Genomic DNA, 24,813 nt, shown 5'->3' with positions numbered 1-24,813 from the left:
GCACTTTAGACAACTCTGTATGTCTCCATATAGGAATTCCTTGGGTTAATATACTATCCTTACATTTTTCTTTGTGAAATACATAGTATGTTATGAAACTTCTATTTTATATTATTAATTTTTTATTATTAAGCTTCTATTTTTCTAACACCAAGACTCAGAAAGTTGACATCACTTCCCTGGGTGTCACACAGCTAGTAATCAACCAATTGGAATTTTCAGGACAAGGATTTGAACCCAAGTCTTCTCCACAAGACCAGGAATCTTCCTGGTATCCTACTCTTAGTCCCTTCTCAGGGGATTCACATTTGAAGTGTAAGGTACTTTGGCCCCTGTTGCCCAAAGACCAGGCATGTTACATTTCCTACCTTTGCCCTAGGGTTCTCCAATACTCTGAAAGGGGATTATGAGGAGGGAGGGAGTCTAGGCTTTCTGTAAATGGCTCAATGATATTTCCTCAAGTATATGGGGGGATTCCTCTATATCCCAGTTCAAGGTTACCACTAGCAGTTAAATTAACTTTTAAAAAGGAATATTTAATTCAAAAAAGTATAATAAAATTTACAATAGCTTAACTCAATTCTAATAGAGCATAATCACTGTCCCAAATTCAAAACTTAGCACCTTCTAAATTTCTCTACTGGGCTGACTGGCTACAACATACCACAGATATTCCTGACTTTAAAGTAGCTATGGCTCAAACTCCTGGGTTTCATGCAGGATTGCTGGAGGGGGTTGCCATGGGTACTTGAAACCAAGAAGAATAAATGAAATGGAATAGAAATAAACACCTAGACGATTTTTGGGGGGAATGAAGTTCAGTACAAGGCATTCTTAATGTGCATGTGATCTTTATCTACTAGGAGCAGCAAGAAAGAGCATGGAAGAATGAAAATAAGACTGTCTTAATCTGGCACTTTTAGAGCTAGTCTGAGGCAGCTAGATGGTGTAGTAGATAGAGCACTGGCCCTGAATTCAGGAGGACCTGAAGTCAAATTCTGCCTCAGACATTTAACATAGCCTAGTTGTATGAGCCTGAGCAAGTCACCTTAACCCCAATTGTCTCTGAATGAAAGAGTTTGCTCCTACCCATATGGTAGGATGCAGAGTGCCTCCATGTTAGGAGATCTGGGCTTGCCCAGAGCACGCCCCCCTACATAAGTAAAAATCAAGATTTTAGTGCAAAATTGTGATAGAGGTGACAATAATAGGCACTAGTCATGAGGGAGTTCAAGAGAAATGTGGGCAGGGAGAGATAGGAGGAAGTTAGACTCAAACCCTGAAAAATATGTAGAATTGTGATTGGTGGGAGGAGTTCTCTAACTTCTCAGGGCAAACCCCTCTTGTAGGAAGCTAGTTAGCTGAAAAATACCAAAGGAATTCCCACCCATAGGGCAGAGCCCATTTGGAAAGCCAATTAAAGCAAACAACTTAATTGAGTCAAGTCTTTCTTGCCTATGCCCTCTATAAATCATAGCAGCAGGTGGTATTAATTGCAATTGTTTGAATAGCCTCTGTTTATTTGCTAGGCATTTGGGAGGAGCAGAAACTATTTGGAAGATCACTGAGGGTCATGTATTTTGCTTAAGATAGGGGACCCCCCTTCCTTGTCCCCCAGGATAAGGGTCTGACCAGGCACTGCCTTCCCCATCATTTCAGGAGCACTGCCAGATCAGCATTTTTATTTTATGCCTTCTGATTTATCTGTTCTGTGAAGCTTTCATTTCAACTTGGAGAATGCTCAAAGTAAAGCTCACCCTGTTACAGACTTAATTGGACCATATTTCAGTCCCAGTGCATCTGTTCAGTGTGGCTTCCTTATCTTGGGTCCATAAACTTTTATTAAGTTATATATCAGAGAATATACATATATATTCCACTAACATGTTTCTCTTTTTTTCTTTTTTTCCTTCCCTTATTCTTTCCTTTCACCTTCCCTTCTCCCCTCCCTTCCCCCTCCCTCCCTCTCTCTCTTTTTTCTTTCCTCCCTCTTTCCTTCCTCTCTTCCTCCCTTCCTCTCTCCCTCCCTTCCTTCCCTCCCTCCTTCCTTCCTTCTCTCCTTCCCTCCCTCCTTCCTTCCTTCCCTCCCTTCTTCCTTCCTTCTCTCTTTCCTTCCTTCCTTCCTTCCCTCCTTTCCTTCCTTCCCTCCTTTCCTTCCTTCCTTCCCTTCCTTCCTTCCCTTCCTTCCCTCCCTCCTTCCTTCCTTCCCTCCTTCCTTCCTTCCCTTCCTTCCCTCCCTCCTTCCTTCCTTCCCTCCTTCCTTCCTTCCCTCCCTCCCTCCTTCCTTCCTTCCCTCCTTCCTTCCTTCCCTCCTTCCTTCCTTCTCTCCTTCCTTCCTTCCCTCCTTCCTTCCTTCCCTCCTTCCTTCCTTCCCTCCTTCCTTCCTTCCCTCCCTTCTTCCTTCCTTCTCTCCTTCCCTCCCTCCTTCCTTCCTTCTTTCCCTCCCTCCTTTCCTCCCTCCCTTTCTCCCTTCCTCCCTCTCTTCCTTCCTTCTTCTTTTTTGGTTTGCTTTCTCACAAACAAGAGCCCATGGCACTTCAAATAATAGCTTCTCTATTCCCCCATTCTTTGTTTAAGCAAGAAAGGACTTATGGGGTGACATTAACCTCAATTTAGTGCAATCATCAGAGCAATAAAACCTAGATTCTACTAATTTCCATTCTGGTTATTGGGTGTGTTTGATATGCTAATTCTAAACACTACTTCCCAACCCCTTTCATCAAATTTATTTTTCAATAGCACAGTTCAGTTGGGGAGGGAAGACAAGTGAGAGGAGCAAGGGAATTTTGAAAAAAAAAATAATAGAGGTAAACCCATATGGGGAAAACTCTTTCCTTTGTCCTGTTTAGTAATTTATAATATCATTTTTTTTAAAAAAGGAAAGGGGCAGCTAGGTGGTGCAGTGGATAGAGCACCAGCTCTGAAGTCAGAAGGACTTGAGTTCAAATTTGATCTCAGTCACTTAACACTTCCTAGCTGTGAGACCTGGGCAAGTCACCCCAATTACCTCAGAAAAAAAAAAGGAAAATTACTAATATTGCCCAGAAGAAACTCTTCTCTCAGGGTTATGATAACCCAGGCTGTACTTTCTCATTCTAGTATCTTAGTCACCAATGACTGGGACTAAGGATTTTGATTAGCTGAACCAACTCTAATATCATAATCACTCTACCCAAAATAAACTGAAACTCTTTCCCTTGAAAGCCAACCAATCCTCACCGAATCACCTCCACTTACCTTCTTTCTTTCTTGGACAGAGAGTAGCAAAATAACAATATTTTCTCCTAAGAGTATTCAAGAAGCAGGAAATATCAAAAAGAAAAGAGTTCAGGTCACAATGCCCTATCATTTATTATTTCACTGGGAAAGTTTTGTTTCTGCATTTCTGCTTTTAACTATGTTCAGCAAAGTTTGCTTAGTTTAAACCTGAATGTAAAATTTCTACCTTGGTGTCCACTGCATATAAAATACTTATCAAAATTCCCAAGGCCCAGTACAAAATTTTTCTGCATTGCTTGAACCTGCATATATCCATACATCAGTCAGTTAATTGGACCGACAGCTTAATTTCAATTCCTTTGATACAATTTTCCTAACAGAACTTTGGATTCTCATGTGTCTTTACCTACAACATTTTTGCCTTCCCATCCCCCCTTAATTCATCTATAGTTTCACATTTACTTTCTCTGTTGATATGATCTCTTTGTTTCTATTCTGCTAAGGGCCTATGATTTTTTTATGCTATCCAGAAACTATTGTCCACTAAAATAGGATAAGACAATGTTGCTATGCATCTTTCCCTATGGTCATTTCATTGGTTAAATCTCTTTCTCTACAGTCATTTCATTGGTAAAATCTGTATGAGATCATCCATCACAAAAACATGGCATATGCTATCTCTTACTTTTGATTATCAGTTATCTTTCCTATCACCATAATCATTGTGGGCATTAAAATTGCCTCACCTGCAATAAAATAGACTGAGGCAGACTGAAGCCAATGGTCTCTTCTAATAAAGTAAACCTCAGATCTTCCTCATGATCTGAGATGCCTCTTTCTTCCAGAACCTTGTATTTATAAAATGTGAAACCCAAATATTCAAAAGAGGCATATTGAAATACAGAATCTCATTGGTTGATAGACCTTGCTCTTGTGAGTCAAAATTGATACATCAGCCAGGGGACATAGACTGGATGAAGCATGGGCTTTTTCTTAGTTTAGGAAGAAGGAGATGGTACAAGCTATACAAATGTTCCAAGAATATATGGAGAGTGATGGGGAAGAATTTTCCACACATATCATCACCTATGCTTACTTTGGTCATGGAATTTCAGCAAAACAGGATGAAGATATCTCAGCATTCTTGTGGTTTCACAGACATGCTCCATAGGAGGTAACAAGAAATGAATGTTGCATTAAAATTTGAGGCCTATTATAAGATTGTTTATTAGAATGTATATTTCTGTGTGACTTATACAAATTAAGGATTAATATATTGCTTATTCTTATACCTATAATTAGGTGATTGACTAGATATGTATTATTAGATGAATATATTGAAACTATTACTAACAATCAGTACTCCTTATAAAATCATTAATGAATTGACTAATATTGATTAGAATTTGAGTAGGGATCCTTAATGTATCATTCCCTGGTGAAAGTGATGAGAAGTATTCTGTCACTATGTAGTGGAATACTAACTGATGCAATCCCTTGAAATAAGCAAAAGCAAGAATTCTTATCTTTGTGGGTGCCATGGAATTAGTCTTGTAAATTTTATGGACATCTTCTCAGAAAAAATTTAAATGGATAAAATAAAATTCATAGAATTGTAATAATAAATCAATTATATCCAAATATTATTGCCTTAAAAAAAATAAAGTTCAAAGGCCTCAGTTAAAGAAGCCTCAGGTCACGAAGTCTGTTGGTAACAAGATGTAGATTTCATCCCTGATGACAATGGGAACCAGTTCATTCATTTTCTTCTTCCTTAAAATAAATATTTACTAAATATCTACTTGCACTGGAAAGTGTTTTGTTGTTGAGTTTTTTGAATTGTGTCTAAATCTTCATAAGCCTCATTTGGGGTTTTCTTGGCAAGAAGCAGTTTGCCATCTCACCAACTAATTTTACATATGAGGATTTAAACTGAAAACAGGATTAATTGACTTATTGAGGGATCACAAAGTTAATAAATATCTGAGACCAGATTTGAACTCAGGAAGATGAATACTCCTTATTCCAAGCCCAGTGCCCTATTCACTGTGCCACCTAGCTGTTCTGCTGGCAGAGACATAAATATAAACAAGATACAGATTTGAACTCAATAGAAAATGACATGAAAACAAAAATATGAACCAAAATAGAATATTAAAATATTTCATAAGAAGGGCATGCATAAGTGCTACAGTATGAGAGTTCACAGAGAAAAGACATCTAGGAGTCTTGGGCTGAGTCAGACTTGAAATCATCATGGCTGGTGTGGATTTTTCCTCAAATGTATAAACCACCAGTCAAAGGAGAATATTAAAAATGACTGCTTAGGTAAAGTTCCAGAAAGAGAATGAGTCATAGGATGAAACAGATTTGTAGATTTCAACTTTTTTTTTAAATTCTAAAAGTAAAGAGGGAATATCCCACGGTAGAAGTTATTGGAAGTATTAAAATTGCCAGCTAGTTTGTGCTCTGGAGAACAACATTACATTAGATTACTGAGAATATGAACAAGGAGTAGATAGTTAACTAGACTTATGGTTAGAGATTGTAGAGGACTGTTGATGTTAGGCAAAAGAAAATAAAGATCCAATGCAGATTTTTGAACAGAGGAATGCTATGACAAAATCTTCATAGAGGAAAGATTTGTATGGTAGCAGTTTGAAGGATAAATTGTAATGAAAAGAGGGTGAAGACAATAAAGTGAGTTAGGAAGTAATGGGAATAATCTATATGCTTAGGAATGAGGACTGATATTAGAGTAGCATTGGGGAGGATGGGATGGAAGCAAAGGATATTGCAGAGTTGGTCAAAATTGATACCTTATTGAACAGGATCAGTAAGTATGAAAGAAATGCAAATTATATCAACATTGAAGTTATGAACATGGAACAGAGGATGTATGTTAGTGCCACTCAAAGAAACAATGAAGTTAGATAGAGGGAAAGATAATTAGAAGGAAATTAAAGGGGAAAATAATGAGCTTAACTTCCAGTATGTTCAATGTGAGGTATTGATAGGAGATTTAGATGGAGATGTTCAGGTTATAGATAATTACAGGTTTGGAGGCAGTAGTTGAAATTGAGAAGGAATGAGATTTCCAGGAGACAAGGACGAAACTTCAGGTTAAACTTAACCTTAAAGGGATATGCAGAAAGCAAGGATACAGTGGGTTGGGAAATGAATGGTAAGATATATAAGGAGATGGTATGGTGTTCTGCTGACCAAAATATGTGCCAAAGGCTGTTTTGTTATTTTTCGTGTTTGGTGTTTTTGTTGCCAACATATCTATGTACTAGCATCAAGAATATGATTCAACACAGGTAGAGGGCAATGATTTGGCCTCTTTTGATTAGTTTTGTCTCTGAATCAAAAGTCATATTTTGCCTTATTTGGTTGTATCTCATTATATGTAAGCTGTATTTGGTTGACTTATTTTGCTGTCTCCACAGAAATTGTTGCTCTAAGCAGGCTTGCTTCCTTCTTATTCTTTGTACCCCTATTGTACCGCTATACCACAAAAGATCTTTTCATTCTATGGCTTCTCTGATCCCAACATCTCCAAGAAATTTTCAAACTACAAATAAATAGACTCTATGAAAGATTGTACTCTGCCACACTTCAGCAGGGAATGCTAAAAAAGAGTCTTGGGAATGAAATGGATTTTATTCTTCCTTTAAGCTTCCTCTGGCTCACCTTGGACTGGATCTTGGGGAATAAATTTCTAGACTTAAAAAACTCTGGCATGGTCACTTCCAAAAGAACTTGTCAGTGCAAGAAAAATTAAGAACAATGCTGCATATCAGCATGATTTATTATTAACATAGAAGACTCAATAATTTGGAGTTTTCTGTAGTAAATAAAATAAGAAACATCAAAATCAACTTACTGAAGACAAGGTAGAGCTAGAATATAACAACATTACTTCTTCCTTTCATTCACAAAGATTACAACCAAAATATAATAAACAACTTGGGATGTTGTGTAAGGAATTTCATGACACCTTGGAAAACTTGGCTAAGGTACAGGTGAAAAAGGAAAAGTTAACATCAACTACTAAAGGAAATTGTAACCTAGGAAATTGCAACATGGAACTGCAAATTATCAAGTGACCCTTTTTGAAATATGGCTCACAATCTATGAAATTCCCATAAGTTTTCAAAAATGTAAAAGAAGGAAATATTCCTCAAACAGATAATTGTTTAAATAGAATTTTCCTTAAAATGACAAGTAACATCTATCTAAAACTATCAACAAGCATCATATGTAATGGGGATGAACTAGAAGCATTCCCAATAAAATCAGGGATGAAACAAGTCTGTCCACTATCACCATTACTATTCATTATTGAATTAGAAATATTAACTTTTGTAATAAGAGAAGAAAAGAAATGAAAGGAATTTGAGTAGGAATAAGGAAACAAAATCATCATTCTTTACAGATGTGGATGTAGGCCATACAGATAACATGATGGTATACTTAAAGAATCAACTAAAAAACTACTAAAAACAACAACTTTATCAAAGTTGCAGGATACAAAATAAATCCACATAAATCACCCACATTTCTATTTGTTACTAACAAAGTTCAACAGCAAGAAATACAAAGAGAAAATCCATTTAAAATAACTGTGTAAAATATAAAATATTTGGGAGTCTACATGCCAAGGCAAATCAGGAACTATATAAGCACAATTAAAAAACACTTTTCACACAAATAAAGTAAGCTCTAAACAACTGGAAAAATACCAAGTGCTTATGGGTAACCTAATATAATAAAAATAACAATTCTACCTAAATTAATCTACTCATCCAGTACCATACCACTGGATGCCATACCAATCAAACTCCCAAGAAATTACTTTACAGAGCAAGAAAAAATAATCACAAAATTCATCTGGAAGAAGGAAAGGTCCAGAATTTCAAGAGAATTCATGAAAAATTGCAAGTGAAGGTGGCCTAGCTGTGCCAGACCTAAAGCTATATTATAAAGCAGCCATTTAGTACTGGCTAAGAAATAAGAGTAATAGATCAATGGAATAGGATAGGTTCACAAGACACAATAGTCAATGATTATAGATAGAACTCTTTGATAAAGCCAAAGACACCAGCTTCTGGAATAAGAACTCATTACTTGACAAAAATTTCTGGGAAAAATGGAAAATAATATGTCAGAAACTAGGAAGTGACTAATACCTAACATTCTATACCAAGATAAATTTGAAATGGGTTCATGATTTACACACACACACATATATATATATATATATATGTATATATATATATATATATATATATACATATATAAATGGTGATACTATAAGCAAATCAGGAGAAAAAGGGATAGTCTATCTCTCAGATCAGATTTATGGACAAAAAAGGACTAGAGGACATTATGAAATGCAAAAATGGATAATTTTTATTATATTAAAATTAAAAAGATTTTGTACAAACAAAACCAATGAAGAAAAGGTTAGAAGGGAAACAGTAAACTAGAAAAAAAATTACATTCAAGGGTTCTAAAAAAGGTCTCATTTGCAAAATATATAATCGATTTAAATTTATAAGAATACAAGTCATTCTTCAATTGATAAATGCTCAAAGAACAAGAACAATTTACATCTTCTGTATTCTGCAGTATAGAGACAATGGCCTCCTTTTGCTTCCTTGCACTGGACACTTTATCTCCTAACTCCCCATTTTTATTAACTGTCCTAAAGACCTGGAATTCTCACTTCTCATTTCTGTTTCCTTGGCTTTTTTGAAGTCTTATTATGTAAAATTTAACTTTCCATAGAAAGCTTTTTCCAATTCCACTTCATACTACTGCCTTCCCGAGGATGATTTTAAGCCTATTGTTAGAAAACTAAATGGAAATGGAAATAGAAAGACATGCATGCACAATTACACAATACATTATTTATATATGTATATATATATATATGTATATGTATATACATATATAAACATGCTCTTTTTAATAATAGCTTTTTATTTCAAAATATGTGCAAAGATAATTTTCAACATTTACCCTTAGAAAATCTTGTGTTCCAAATTTTTCTACTTCCTTTCCTCTCTCCTTCTCCCTTAGATAGCAAGTAATCCAATTTAGGTTAAATGTGCAATTATTCTAAATATATTTCCATATTAACCATGTTGCACAAGAAAAATCAGATCAAAAAGGAAAAAAAAAAAAGAGAAAGAAAAAAACCCCAAGAAAACAACAACAAAAGGTGGAAATACTATGTTGTATTCAGTGCCCAAAGTTCTCTCTCTGGATGAGAGGAAATTGATATGAGGAAATTGAGGTAAAGAGGATTAAGTGACTTGCCCAGGGTCTCACAGCAAGAAAGTATTTGACTGGATTTGAACTCAGGAAGATGAGTATTCCTGACACCAAGATGGGCTCTCTACTATGTTAAACTTAGTTGCTTTTGTTTGAAAATAGATAGATTTTTTTTATAGTTGTTTGTATTTTGTTTTCCTATTGGACTATGGGCATTTTGTAAGCAAATACTTTTTTCTTTCTTTTATATATCCAGTGTTAAGGATGTGCCTAACACAGAAAACATTTTTAATAAATGCTTACTGACTTGATGTTGCCATGACTGACTTTTTGATGATGCAACAATCTTTCATTCCTTCAATGAAGTGTGTTGTTTTATCTAGCTTTTCATTGTAACTTTTTGATGATTTAATGACTATGAGATTAAATTCATAAATTTTTATTTTTATTTTTTTATTTATTTAGAATTTTTTCCACAATATATATGCATGAGCATTTTTTATAACATTATCCCTTGTATTCATTTTTTCCAAATTATTCCCCCCTCCCTCTATTCCCTCCCCCCAATGACAGGCAATCCCATACATTTTACATGTGTTACAATATAACCTAGATACAATATATGTGTATAAATACCATTTTCTTGTTGTACATTAAGTATTAGATTCCTAAGATATAAGTAACCTGGGTAGATAGACAGTAGTGCTAACAGTTTACATTCACTTCCCAGTGTTCCTTCTCTGGGTGTAGTTGTTTCTGTCCATCATTGATCAACTGGAAGTGAGTTGGATCTTCTTTATGTTGAAGATATCCACTTCCATCAGAATACCTCTTCATACAGCATTGAAGTATACAGCGATCTTCTGGTTCTATTCATTTCACTCAGCATCAGTTGATGTAAGTCTCTCCAAGCCTCTCTGTATTCCTCCTGCTGGTCATTTCTTACAGAGCAATAATATTCCATAACCTTCATATACCATAATTTACCCAACCATTCTCCAATTGATGGACATCCATTCATCTTCCAGTTTCTAGCTACAACAAAAAGAGCTGCCACAAACATTTTGGCACATACAGGTCCCTTTCCCCTCTTTAGTATTTCTTTTGGATATAAGCCCAGTAGTAGCACTGCTGGATCAAAGGGTATGCACAGTTTGATAACTTTTTGGGCATAGTTCCAGATTGCTCTCCAGAATGGCTGGATTCTTTCGCAACTCCACCAGCAATGTATTAGTGTCCCAGTTTCCCCACATCCCCTCCAACATTCATCATTATTTGTTCCTGTCATCTTAGCCAATCTGACAGGTGTGTAGTGGTATCTCAGAGTTGTCTTAATTTGCATTTCTCTGATCAGTAGTGATTTGGAGCACTCTTTCATATGAGTGGATATAATTTAAATTTCATCATCTGAGAATTGTCTGTTCATATCCTTTGACCATTTATCAATTGGAGAATGGTTTGGTTTCCTATAAATCAGGGTCAGTTCTCTATATATTTTGGAAATGAGACCTTTGTCAGAACCTTTACTTTTAAAAATATTTTCCCAATTTGTTACTTCCCTTCTAATCTTGTTTGCATTAGTATTGTTTGTACAGAAACTTTTTAGTTTGATGTAATCAAAATCTTCTATTTTGTGATCAATAATGATCTCTAGTTCTCCTCTGGTCATAAATTCCTTCCTCCTCCACAGGTCTGAGAGGTAGACTATTTTCTGTTTCTCTAATCTATTTATTATCTCATTCTTTATGCCTAAATAATGGACCCATTTTGATCTTCTCTTGGTACATGGTGTTAAGTGTGGATCCATATCTAATTTCTGCCATACTAATTTCCAGTTTTCCCAACAGTTTTTTTTTCCGAATAATGAATTTTTATCCCTAATGTTGGTATCTTTGGGTTTGTCAAAGACTAGATTGCTATAGATGTACCCTTTTTTGTCCTTTGTATCTAATCTGTTCCACTGATCCACTAGTCTATTTCTTAGCCAATACCAAATGGTTTTGGTGACTGTTGCTATATAATATAGCTTTAGATCAGGTATACTTAGACCACCTTCCTCTGACTTTTTTTTCATTAGTTCCCTTGCAATTCTCGACCTTTTATTCTTCCATATGAATTTTGTTGTTATTTTTTCTAGGACATTAAAATAGTTTCTTGGGAGTCTGATTGGTATAGCACTAAATAAATAGATTAGTTTGGGGAGTATTGTCATCTTTATTATATTCACCCAGCCTATCCAAGAGCACTGAATGTCTTTCCAATTATTTAAATCTGACTTTATTTTTGTGGCAAGTGTTTTGTAATTTTTCTCATATAATTCCTGACTATTCTTTGGTAGATGGATTCCCAAAAACTTTATACTCTCAACATTTGTTTGGAATGGAATTTCTCTTTGTAGGTCTTGCTGTTGCATTTTGTTGGTGATATATAAAAATGCTGAGGATTTATGTGGATTTATTTTGTATCCTGCCACTTTGCTAAAATTCTGAATTATTTCTAATAGCTTTTTAGCAGAGTCTTTGGGGTTCTCTAAGTATACCATCATGTCATCTGCAAAGAGTGATAGTTTGATTTCCTCATTTCCTATTCTAATTCCTGGAATCTCTTTCTCGGCTCTTATTGCTGAGGCTAGCGTTTCTAGTACTATATTGAATAGTAATGGTGATAGTGGGCAACCTTGTTTCACTCCTGATCTTACTGGGAAAGGTTGCAGTTTATTTCTATTGCATATTATGCTTATTGACTGTCATAAATATATGCTCCTGATTATTCTAAGGAATAGTTCATTTATTCCTATACTCTCAAGCATTTTTAGTAGGAATGGATGTTGGATTTTGTCAAATGCTTTTTCTGCATCTATTGAGATGATCATATGGTTTTTATTAATTTGATTGTTAATATGGTCAATTATACTAATAGTTTTCCTAATATTAAACCAGCCCTGCATTCCTGGTATAAATCCTACTTGATCATAGTGTATTATCCTGGGGATGATTTTCTGAAGTCTTTTTGCTAATATCTTATTTAAAATTTTAGCATCAATATTCATTAAGGAGATTGGTCTATAATTTTCTTTCTCAGTTTTCGATCTACCTGGTTTAGGTATCAGTAACATGTCTGTGTCATAAAAGGAGTTTGGTAGGACTCCTTCATCCCCTATTTTTTCAAATAATTTATATAACATTGGGGCTAATTGTTCTTTAAATGTTTGGTAGAATTCACATGTAAATCCATCTGGTCCTGGGGATTTTTTCCTGGGGAGTTGATTAATAGCTTGTTCAATTTCTTTTTTTGAAATGGGACTATTTAAGCAATTTATTTCCTCCTCTGTTAATCTAGGAAGCCTATATTTTTGGAGGAAGTCATCCATTTCACTTAAGTTATCAAATTTATTGGCATAAAGTTGGGCAAAGTAACTCCTTATTATTTCTCTAATTTCCTCTTCATTGGTGGAAAGATCCCCCTTTTCATTTGTAAGACTAACAATTTGATTTTTCTCTTTCTTTTTTCTGATCAGATTTACCAAATGTTTATCTATTTTATTGGCTTTTTCATAAAACCAACTCTTGGTTTTATTTATTAATTCAATAGTTTTTTTTTTTTTACTTTCAATATTATTGATTTCTCCAAATTCGTAAATTTTTATTAAAGGAAACACTCTAGTTAGTAGTAAAGATACTTCCTTAGAGATGGAACATCCAAAGCCTTCTCTTATATTTGTGGACCTAATTATTGTGGAATAATTAATGAATAAATGATGCTTTAAAATATTTGTTAAGTATATAAAATAAATATATGATAATGGGAGAAGATAGACAGGAATAAAATAGCACCTGAGTCTTTTCCTTGTGCTCTCGTTAAGAGGCTACAAGAAATCTTGGAGATTTTTCTAGGTTTTTTTTGTCCCTTTGACATTGACTTAAAATTTACTGAACAAAGAACATTTATTATAAAGCATTTCCTCAACTTGGCTTTTTTTTCTATCAGCTTCTTCAGTCTCAGAGATTTCCATATGGCAGAATCTTCCCCTCAGACTCGTCCTATCAACAAGCATAACTCTGAGTCACTCTGTATTCTTAGTGTTTGTCTGGGGTTATGGCAGTGAGGAATGGTACTCACAGACACCTGTGACAGCCAGAGAAGAACCAGCAGTCAGGTGATGTGTAATTCAGCATAGAGAAAAACCAGAGTGAGTTACTTGGTATCAACAAAAATAAAACTATCAACCAGCTTGCTTAAATGTATTGAGGGACTTCTGCAAAGTAAATGGGAAGAAGAGAGGAGACATGGAATTAATCTGTTGTCAGCTCTTATTCCGTCTTGATATTTGCATTGCCTTTGAACCACAAGATAGGCAGAAATAGGGAACAACTGTTTCCAGGGTTCAGGAGCTCTCTGTGCCTACAGAAAAAATTCTATCAGTCAGAAAACAGCAGGATCCTGGGCCAAGAAAGTAGCAATTATGGCCTAGTGGAAAAAGTGTAATGAATTGAAAGGGGAAAAATATTGGGTTTGAATCTGGGCTCTATTATCTCCTTGCTCTGTGGTTTATGAGGACGTCACTGGATCTTTCTATGTATTTATTCCAAATCTAATAAATGGAGATGATGATACTTGTAGCAGTGTATTGTACCCAATAGGCTCAGAACTTTAGAATAAAAAAGGATTTTAAAGGACATCTGTTCTAAACCTTTAAAATATGTGTTAAATATATAAAATAAACATATGATAATGGGAGAAGATAGAGGAAGGAGTAAAAAATCATTTGTATCTTTTTTCTTGTGCTCTTCTTAAGAGGCTATAAGAAATCATGGAGATTTTTCTAATTTTTTGTGCCTTTGACATTGGCTTAAAAGTTCACTGAGGAAAGAACATTTATTATGAAGCAATTCCTTCAACTGCCTGGCTTTTGCTATCAGCTTCTTCAGTCTCAGAGGTTTCCAAACAGCAGAATCCTCCCCTCAGACCCATCCTACCAGCTGATGAGGAGTCTGGAGCTCAAAGTGATAAAGGTCTTCCTCACAGTCACAGAGCTAGTAAGTGTTCGAAGTGGAATTCAAACGCACATATCACTCATTCCAGTGGGGCAGAATGACCTAGGCTCCAGCCTATTTGGAGACATCCTGGTTTTATGAACCAAACTTTCCAGTGCCCAAGATGATTTTCTAAGAATACAAGCTGGAATAGTAGAGAAAATTTCCTAAAGTTTCTAACTCCTTTGCCACCACCATGTTATTCAACAACAGAAAGAGGTATGCTTTCATTAATGGAATAGACAGAAAATATGATGCATCATCATCAGCCTTGCCACTGCAAGGATCATTTGACTCTCCATCTTTCTCACAGCTAACACCTCTTAAAAGTGTTTTCCTTCTTCATTCTACTGTGAACATTCTACTGTGAGTTGGAAAGGTCTTAATTTTCTATTTGTATCCATAGTCCTTAGCTCACTACTCTGCAGTGCTCTTGCTTTTATTCCTTTATTCCATATACTGCTGCTTTCCATTGACTCTTTTTATCCTCGTTAGCCATTGCACCCAGAGTCTAGAAGCCAACTCTGAAAATTATCTATGGTTCTGCCAAAAGTTTGGTAGGAGAAAGGAATGAAATTGTTGAACTTCTTTGAATTGAATTACCCTTTGTTATTGGTTGGTTATTCTCCATTACCATTATTCTGGATTATGAGGAAATGAGGAAGCTAAATACAGAAGACTGATAAACCTCAGCACCTAACAATGACTTCCCTGAATGAATATATGTTGAATTTTATTGAACTTTAAAAACCATTTAGTCTTTCCACTTTGCCTAGTTCCGCCTGGCAGTATTATGGTACTCTGCCCTCAAGTCCTGTGGAATCCCCACAATTTACCTCCACTTGGAGTTTGGAAGGAATGAGTCAGTCAAAGAGTGGACCCCAGCACAAATCAGAGAATGGGGAAGAGGAATGAAAAGAAAGAACATTATCAGTTAATGGATAATTTACCATTCTGAGACTAAAGATCATAATGACAATGTCCTCTGTACTCATAAATATCTCATCATAAGGAGATATAGTTAAAGGAATTATATAGGTCAAGATGAGTATGTGTGTGTGTGTGTGTGTGTGTGTGTGTGTGTGTGTGTATGTCTGGGTGTAGGAAAGGACCAGCCATTGGTACAATAATGAAGATCTTCTCTCTATTCCCAGAGATGGGTTATAAGGTGATGGTTTGTATTTATGGAAGGAAAGGATTGAACTGCTTAATATGGCTTTGTAGTTTGAGGAACTATATTTGTTTCTTGTCTCTGCAGATTTTTGCCTCCTTTCTAGTGGTGTGATTTTGTGGAAGTCATTTAACTATGTGTTTCAATTTCCTCATATGTGAAATAGAGGAGTTGACTATAGATCACCTCTTAAAATCTCTTTCTGCTTTAAGTCTGTGCTCTTATGATATCATAGACTATGGATGTGTTAAATATCCTAAGAGTACAAAAGATGACTCAATCTTAAATAGTGCCATTGACACTGAATTTTTTAAGGTTTATACAACTAACAAAGATATGAGTAAAGAGAAAAGGAGTAGGAAAATCCTGAAGAATAAAGTTTTTTGAGGAGACTTCTTGTGGGATTATTCTATTCATATTTTTATTTGTCAGTTCTTTCTCTAAATATACATAACATCTTTCTTCATATGTCTTAGTTAATTTGGGTGAATATCTTGTATTCTAAACCAGCTTCTAGAAATGGAAATGAAAAATCTAAACTAGATTTAGCTCCTGATACCTAAACTCTGTTCTATCTTGTAATAAGAAATCCTATGTCTATAGAATGAAAGCTTTTTAGGTCTTCATTTTCTGAAAAAAAAACTGTCCTCAGATTTTTCTTTCATTCATACATTTATGGGAAAAATTATTTTATTTCTTACTTTATACATTGTATACTGCTAAATGTTTTGATGGTCTTGTTAAGTTGCTTATATTCTAGCTATAATCCCATGTGTACAAATAGCTATAATATATGTAAACAAAATGCCATTAAGGTCTTAAATGGAAGACTCCCAAGTTTCACTGAAATCAGAAAAAAATCTTAAAAGACATAGCTATAAAAGAATAAGGATGTGCAGCAACTGTTTTGATTTCATTTAATTCTTTATCAGGATGATGGCTTTACAATAAGATATTAATGAACAAGAATTCACATTTTGATTAATTTTATTTTCAAGTTCACTAGGGAATGAAAATGGGTATGATTAATCATAAGTCATTTTGTATTTCAACCATTGTAAGTAAATATTATTATTAAATGCATGAGTTGGTTTTCCTGCCTTAATAAACAGGGCATACTGAACATAATTGAAGCTTTTGTTAGTGATTGAGAATCTGTTGGTAATCATTAGGAGTATCATTTGAATGCTTGTAATTATAGAAGGTATTGGGCAAGAATCATATGTAATCTCTGAGAGGGAAAGGACCTTAGAGATCATCTATTTCAGAAATTCCTAAACTTTTTTGTGTCATAGATCTCTTTGGCATTCTTGTGAAGTCTATTAATAAAATAAAATATATAAAATTACAAAGGAAAGAAATTATGTTGGAATAAAGTTATCAAATTATTTTTTTGCAAAAGTTCTGAGACTTTAGGTTAAGAACTTCTGGTTTGCTATGGATAAAGAGTTTATGATTAAACAAAAGATAGAGATCATGAGAGAGAAAATGAATAATTTTACTAAATTAAAAAATTTTTACATAGTAAAACCAATGAAACCATAAGTAAAAGGAAAACAGAAAAATGGTAAAAATAGAACAAATTTCTCTGATAACGATTTCATTTCTCAAATTTATAGAAATGAGTTCTTTCCAAATTGATAAATGATAGGCCGCTTTGTTTCAGAAGAAAACAAAAACTATCAATAATCAAAATGCTCTAAATCACCATTGATTAGAGAAATGAAAATTAAAACAACTCTGAGACACTATCTTATACCTGTTTGACTGGCTAACATGACAACAAAGGTGAAATTGCGAACTGGGCTAACCATTCTGAAAAACAATTTGCAAATATACTACAGGACTATGAAATTGTGTATACCTTTAGATCTAGCAATACTTCTACTAGGTCTGTATCTCAGAGATCCAAGAAAAAGACTTGGTTCTTCTTAACTCCAGGCCTGGCTTTCTCTCCACTGCGCCACCTAGCTACCATTACTCCTTCCATTATACCAGGTTATCCTTTACTAAGGACACGTGGACCTCCCAGAGGAGAGCCTCCTTGGTGGCAACAATGCTGGGCTAAATGTCCTGCTTCTATCCATGGCTACTTCCCAGTTACAGCAGAGAGCACCTTAAAAGAGCTCCAGAAATCATCTAATCCAACTTCGTGACTAGATAAATCAAGTGATGCTCACAGAGAAGGGCTGATTTGCCTGTGGTCACATCAGGAGCAGACCCCAAGTCTAATTCCAGCCCTTCGCAGATGCCCACGTTGCAGTCCACATGGTGGCCTCTGCCCCACTCTCTCCTCATCCCCTGGAGAGTCTGTACAGGGTGGTTGGGAAGAAGGGTTTCTGGGTCAGCTGTGACCAGGAGGATCAGTACTACCCTGAGAGATGGGTAGAGAGGGCTGGATTTAGGAATTCAGAAAAATCGGGGTTCAAGTCCAGTCCCTGAAACCTGCAAGGACAAGTCATGTAAGCTCTTTTAGCCTCAGCAGTAAAATTAGGATGATAATCCAAAAAAAAAAAAAAAAAGTTTAGTTAGTACTTCTTGTGAAGACCAAATAAAATCATACGTATAAAATGTTCCACAAACTTTAAAGTGCTATGAAATATCCACTATCATTGTCTCCAAAAGAGCTGGTAAATCCTGGTCCTTGTATAACCCCCAGGTGGAAGAGGCTGACTCCTCGGAGAAGTAGCCTGAAGCACACACGGGTGGGAAACAAGTTGGTAAAGCAGAGAGCTTAGACAGCCACTTCCCCCGGCTCCGTTCCTCTGAAAAATGCTGGGCTGTGCGCTGCTAGAGAAGAAAGTGAAAGGCTCATTACAATCCAGGGTTGGCAGGGCAGAGCTGGTGGGAACCAAGCCTGGCTGAGACTGGGCTTTGTGTTCGAAGAGAAAGTGAAAAGAGAGAGAGAGAGAGAGAGAGAGAGAGAGAGAGAGAGAGAGAGAGAGAGAGAGAGAGAGAGAGAGAGAGAGATAAAGTGAAAGGCAAACCTGACCAGTGGAGGCCCAGCCATACTGAGCCAGGCCAAGCCAGGCCCATCCAGGCTGATCCAGGCAGGGCCAGGCCAAGCTGAGTCCAGCCGAGCTGGATCTCCGATCACTTCACTATTTCTTGGGCATTACTGTCCTTTCCTCCAACCCCTCCCATGCCTCTTGCCCTAGAGCTATGATCAGAGGAAAACAGATTTAGGGCTGAAAGGGATCAAAGAGGCTGGTTACTCTCCTGTTACAGATGAGGAAACAGGCTCAGGTAGGTTAAATAGCTTGCCAAGAATTGCAAAGATAGCAAGCATCAGATGGCAGAAGGTTTGCACTTATGGCACAGACCCTGACTCTTGACTCCTTCCAGGGAATGATCATTTTCCTTTCCTGTGGAAGGGAGCAGGGAAGAGGATACTTTTCCTTTCCTTTCCTTTAGTCCCTCTCCCTTTCCCTTGTGAACACATAAATCTCAGCCCTTTTTAGAATGAAAGCAACTTTTGCCTTCCTGCCCCTCTACCCTCCAGTCCAGGATCAGCTTAGGGAAGAGGAGTAGCAGTTATAGGATGGCTGAGAGGAGCAAAATCTTTAGCCTGGGAGGTCATCAAATCAAAGCATTCACAGAGACTTTAGGATTTATCTATTCTGATCCTCTCCAGAATTTTACAGAGTCAGAAACCAACTTAGAGACCTGAAGAAGTGACTTGTCCAAGGTCATGGGTTTAATGAGCAGCAGAGCTGGGAAATGGACCTCAATCACCTGCCCCAAGTCCAGGCCTCTTTCAGTTAGGGAATGTCTGTTTGCATTTGGGTTCTGTTGCTAACTAGCTGAGGAGCCTATTCCTAATCAATTGGCATTTCACCTTTTCTTTTACCTGACCTCACTCTTCATCTATCCAGGGCCAGATGCGTCGCTGAGGACGTTTATGCGCCCTGCAGAGTTATGGCAAATGGGCTGAGGGGCGGAGACAGAGTCCGAGCTTTTGTTTTTACTATAGTCCTGCCCTCCCACAGTCTGAGGGACAGTGAACTGGCCCCTATTTTAAAAGTTTGAGGACCACTGATACACTATGGAGGAAGAGCAGGGTAATGTATGTACAATTTCAACAGGACACTTGCTGCTGCTAGGCAATCTTCCTATGCCTCCCTATGTCCTTTTATGCCCTTGACCCCTCAATTCTCTCCCAGGCCACCTCCCTTGCACTAGCCACTCCCTTCTCTTCTCCCCATCTTGACCCCTTGATGAACAATTCAATCCTACATTGTCTTCCTTTATTGAATCCTTCACCTCCTTATCATATTGCCATTTTGCCCAACTAATCCTCATCCTTGATCACTCCCACAATTCATCACCTTCATTCCTGTTCATGTGTTACTGAAGAAAGTAGAGAAAAATCATACAACTGTCCCAACTCAGTCCACTACTATTTTTTGTTATACAATCTCAACAGGGCACTTAGTGCTGCTAGGCAGTTGATCTCTTATTAACTTACTATTCCACTTTCCATAGCAGTTCTTCCAAACCTTTTCATCCCTCTTCAAAACCCCCAACCTCCCCTATCCTCCCCACTCTTTGGAACTTTGCCTCATGTTCATTTGCCTCTTCCCTCTTATTCCCCATCTCCTATCACTCAGATGCCTTCTGAGACCCTCTTCTCCTTCACTTGTCTCACATGAGGATATGGCTTTTTTCCTTACCAAAAATGACTCCTCTATTTGTTCAGGTGATCCATCCCAGCCCTTCTCCTTCAACAGATTGCCTCCTTTGTCACCTCCACTCCTTCACTTATTTTCAATCTCTCTCTCTCTCTCTCTCTCTCTCTCTCTCTCTCTCTCTCTCTCTCTCTCTCTCTCTCTCTCCCTCCCTCTCTCTCTTTCTCTCTCTCTTCTGATTATCTTCCTGCTGTCTACAAACTTGCCCATATCTCCCACCCTGAAAATAATCCCTTAACTGATGCTTCCATCCTTGCTATCATCCTAATCTCTTCAGCCCTTTGTAGCTAAAGTCTTTGAAAAAGGAGTTTACTATAGGTGCCTCTCCTTTCTCTCCTCTCTTTGTCTTCTTAACCATTTATAATATGGCTTTTGACATTATCTATTCCCTGTAATGTCCACATTAGCTCTCTGGTGGGCCTTAGGATCAGCCCCAGGCTTTGGGCTTAATGGGAGAGTGAAATGAAGGAGACAGGAGATCAGCCATATCAAAGATGGAGTCTTGACTCTGAGTCTGGAGCCTGAAGTCTTCTCTGTGGCTGAGAAAATGTTTTTTTCCAAAGTTTCCAATATCTCAATCACCAAATCCGATGGCCTTTCTCAATCCTCACTCTCCTTATCTCTGCAGTCTTTGATGCTGCTGATCTTCTCTTTCCTTATTTTCTCTTCCTTCTAGCTTTCCTGGACACCATTCTCTCTTGGTTCTTTTCCTACCTATCTGATCTCTCCTTCTCAGACATTGTTGATTCCCCTTCAAGTTCATGCCCTCTGGTGTCCTCCAGGGATCCATTCTGGACCCTCTTTTTTTTTCTTTCCATACTAGTTCATTCAGAGATCTCTTTTGCTTGTGTGGATTTAATTGCCATCTCCATGCTGATAACTCTCAAATCTACTTATCCTATCCCAAACTCTCTACTAATCTCCAATTTTCAATTTCCAACAGCCTTTCTCAAAATGGATGTCCCATACATATTTTACATTCTTTATATCCAAAAAATAATTCATATTTTCTCTTAAATATTCTTACCCACTCTGTTTAGAGCAACATGGATCTTCCAAGTCTGTCAAGCCTACAAGCCTAGGAGTCATCCCGGATTCTTTACTCATATCCAATCTATTGCCAAGGCTTGCTGATTTTTCCCCTTTGCAACATCTCTGGGCCCTGGCCTCCCCTCCCTCCTTGGACACTGCCATCACTCTAGAGCAGGTGCTCACACCTGGTTTGCTGCAATAGTAGGCTGGTGAGCTGGTCTACCCCCAAGTCTTTCCTGGCTCCAATCCACCCTCCCCTCTGTCACTAAAATGATTTTCAAGCATCTAGGCCCCATTCTGTTACTCCCTCTACCCAATAAACTTCAGTGGCTTACTGTTGCCTCAGGATCAAATTAAAAGTGTTCTGTTTGGCAGTCAAAGCCCTTTGTAACCTAACCTTCCTTTTCAGTCTTCTTACATCTTACTCCCAACATGTATTACTGGATCCAGTGACCCTGGCCTCCTGGTTATTCCACAAAAAGACCCCCATATCTCTGCAGGCTCTGGGATTGTCTCTGGCTGCAATGCTCTTCCTTATCTGTTCTCACTAGACTGGGGGCTAATCTGGTTCTTTATGGGCTGGGGCTATGATAAAGATAGAACCCAAGGGCTCTACCCCAAAGACAGCTGGCTAAAGCAATGTCAGAGATAGACTGGCCTAGCAGAAGATAAATGTATTTACTTACAAAAAAAATGCAGCTGTGATGTAGTCCAGATGTATCAAACATGTAGCCCACAACTTTACTGATTATGGTCCAAATGGGTCGTTTAGTTATTCTTCAGTCCTGTCTGACTCTTTGTAGTCCCATCTGGGTTTTTCTTAGCAAAGATACTAATGATTTGCTATTTTCTTTTCTAGCTCATTTTAAAGATGAAGAACTGAGGTTTTCAGCATGAAGTCACTTGCCCGGGGTCACAGAACTAGTAAGTTTCTGAGGCCGTATCTGAACTCAAAAAGATGAGATTTCCTGAATCCAGGGCTGGCACTCTATCTTCTATGTCTTCTGGCTGCCCTAGCCCAAATCAGATTAAAATGTAATATTAAAATAAATGATTATCCAAACAAAAATATAATAAAACACAAATTATATTAATATGTAGTTTTCTGAGTCAACATGTGACTCGAAGGTATCCTTATCTAGGCTTTAGTGGCTTTCATGTCTATTTGAATAGGTGAAAGAATCCAGAACATGGAAAAGTAGTGTAGGGTTCCAGCTTCTGCTCTGTACTTTCTGAGTATGTGATCTATACCCTGGATGATCTTGAACAATCATTTTGCCCCTCTGAGTCTGTTTCCTCATATGTAAAAGGAGGGAGTAAAACAAGAGAGCATGAAGTTCCTTCCAGTACTCATGCTCTGAAAATAATTTGGAGGGCACTAAATTGAGGGATGCTTTCTCCTGGGCTAATTCTATGTATCAGGAAAGAAGTCTGTAGCTTGAAGCCTTTGATAAGTTAATTTCTCAACAGTAAATGGCTTAATTAATCTGAGATGCAGGAAAAAAAAAAAAGGATGATCAGAAATGAGACTATAGCACTTCCTATATTGTCCAAAAGGGGACCCTGCAGTAAGGATCCAGTAGCATATTAGGGTTTGAGGTCATGGGAGTTGGGGACATCTTGGAATATTTTAGGAGAATCAGGGAAATTGGCAAACTGAATCGGTACTCCCAGGGATCCCAGGATGCCTAGCCCTTCACATAGATCAGGAAAGGTCATTTAGAGTCAGAGGAAACTTTGAGATTGTATTAGAAGGTTAGGGAAGAAGATTAAGTTATGAAGAGCTTCATGAGCACATGCAAGATGGAGACATGGATTTAAGATCATTGGCACTGTCACTGGTCTCAGGAAGACTGAATCTGAGGATGGTTTATCTTTCAACAGGTAACAAAAGGCTAGGAAGTAATAAAACAGAAAGCCATTTCTAGTCATGTGAAAAAATGCTCTAAATCATTATTGATCAGAGAAATGCAATGAAAATTAAGATAACCCTGAGGTTTCACTACACACCTCTCAGATTGGCTAAAATGGCAGGAAAAGATAATGACAAATGTTATTGAGAAAATTGGGACATTAATGCATTGTTGATGGAGTTGTGGATAGATCCAGACATTCTGGAGAGCAAGATGGAACTATGCCCAAAGGGCTACCAAACTGCATACTCTTTGATCCAACAAAGTCTTTACTGGGCCTGTATTTCAAAGAGATCATAACAAAAGGGAAAAGTGACCCACATGTGCAAAAAGTTTTGCAGCAGCTCTTTTTATAATAGCAAGGAACTGGAAACATCATTTGGGAAATAGCTGAATAAGTTATGATTTGTGAATGTTATGGAACATTATTGTTCTGTAAGAAACAATCAGCAAGATTATTTCAGAGAGGCCTGGAGAAATTTACATGAACTGACGCCAAGTGAAGTGAGTAGAACCAAGAGAGCATTGTACACAGCAACAAAAAACCTTAGGGGACTATCAATTCTGATGTATATGGCTCTTTTCAATAATGAGGTGATTCAAGCCAATTCCAATAGACTTGTGATGGAGACAGCCATCTGCATCCAGAAAGATGATTATGGGGACTGAATGTGGATCGTAATATAGTATTTTTATTGTTTATGGTTTATTGTTATTGCTTGCTTGCCTTTTTTTCCTTTCTCATTTTTTTTCCTTTTTGATCTGATTTTTCTTATGCAGAATGATAAATACATTTAGAAGAATCACTTATGTTTAAACTATATTGGATTATTTGCTGTCTAAGAGATGGGGAAGGGAGGGAGAAAATTTTAGAACACAAGGTTTTGCAAGGGTAAAAGTTGAAAACTATCTTTGCATGTATTTTGAAAGCAAAAAAAAAAAAAAGACCCAAAACATTATTTAAAGAAACAGACAAACAAGAAAACCAGATCATTGTTGAAGAGCTCACCCATGCTACAAACCAAGATCTTGTTTTAAGCTAATTATTCGTGTGGTTATATCAGCCCTTTGTTTAGAATAGTTGGGTTGATTTGGAAAAAATGCTACTTGAAACTGGACATTGAACATAATTTTTCCAAAGTCATTTCATTTTAAAGTCCAAACTCCCAATACCAAAACAAAGCTTTCTTTCCGATGCTATAATATGGGCCTATTATTGAATCATACATTTTTCAGGGTCACAGTTCTAATTTTTTTTCACTTGTATAATGAGTTGCTTGATTCTACCTTAGGAATCTCTGAACTCCACTCTGGTAATAACTTTTAAAGTTGATTTTAGTCATGCATCAAGTATCTACAGTAAAAATCATGACCCTCCTTATTTGACTATTACTAGGAAAACTGATCACATATTTGGCAGAAAATGTTTAGATCAGCACTATATTTCCACAATAAGTTTCAAATAGATTCTCAGC

The 24,813-nt window shown here is 36.9% G+C and overlaps 1 pseudogene; it reads left to right on the top strand.

The window, feature by feature from the left end:
• Positions 1–24,462, top strand: part of LOC141552682 (cyclin-dependent kinase 2-interacting protein-like) — a 107,740-nt pseudogene extending 83,278 nt beyond the window's left edge.
• Positions 24,463–24,813: the final 351 nt, after the last annotated feature.

The sequence above is a fragment of the Sminthopsis crassicaudata genome, chromosome 2, assembly GCF_048593235.1.
Source record: "Sminthopsis crassicaudata isolate SCR6 chromosome 2, ASM4859323v1, whole genome shotgun sequence".
Taxonomy (NCBI): Eukaryota; Metazoa; Chordata; class Mammalia; order Dasyuromorphia; family Dasyuridae; genus Sminthopsis; species Sminthopsis crassicaudata.
Note: the sequence above shows the minus strand (reverse complement) of the source record. Positions and strands in the feature narration are given on the sequence as shown.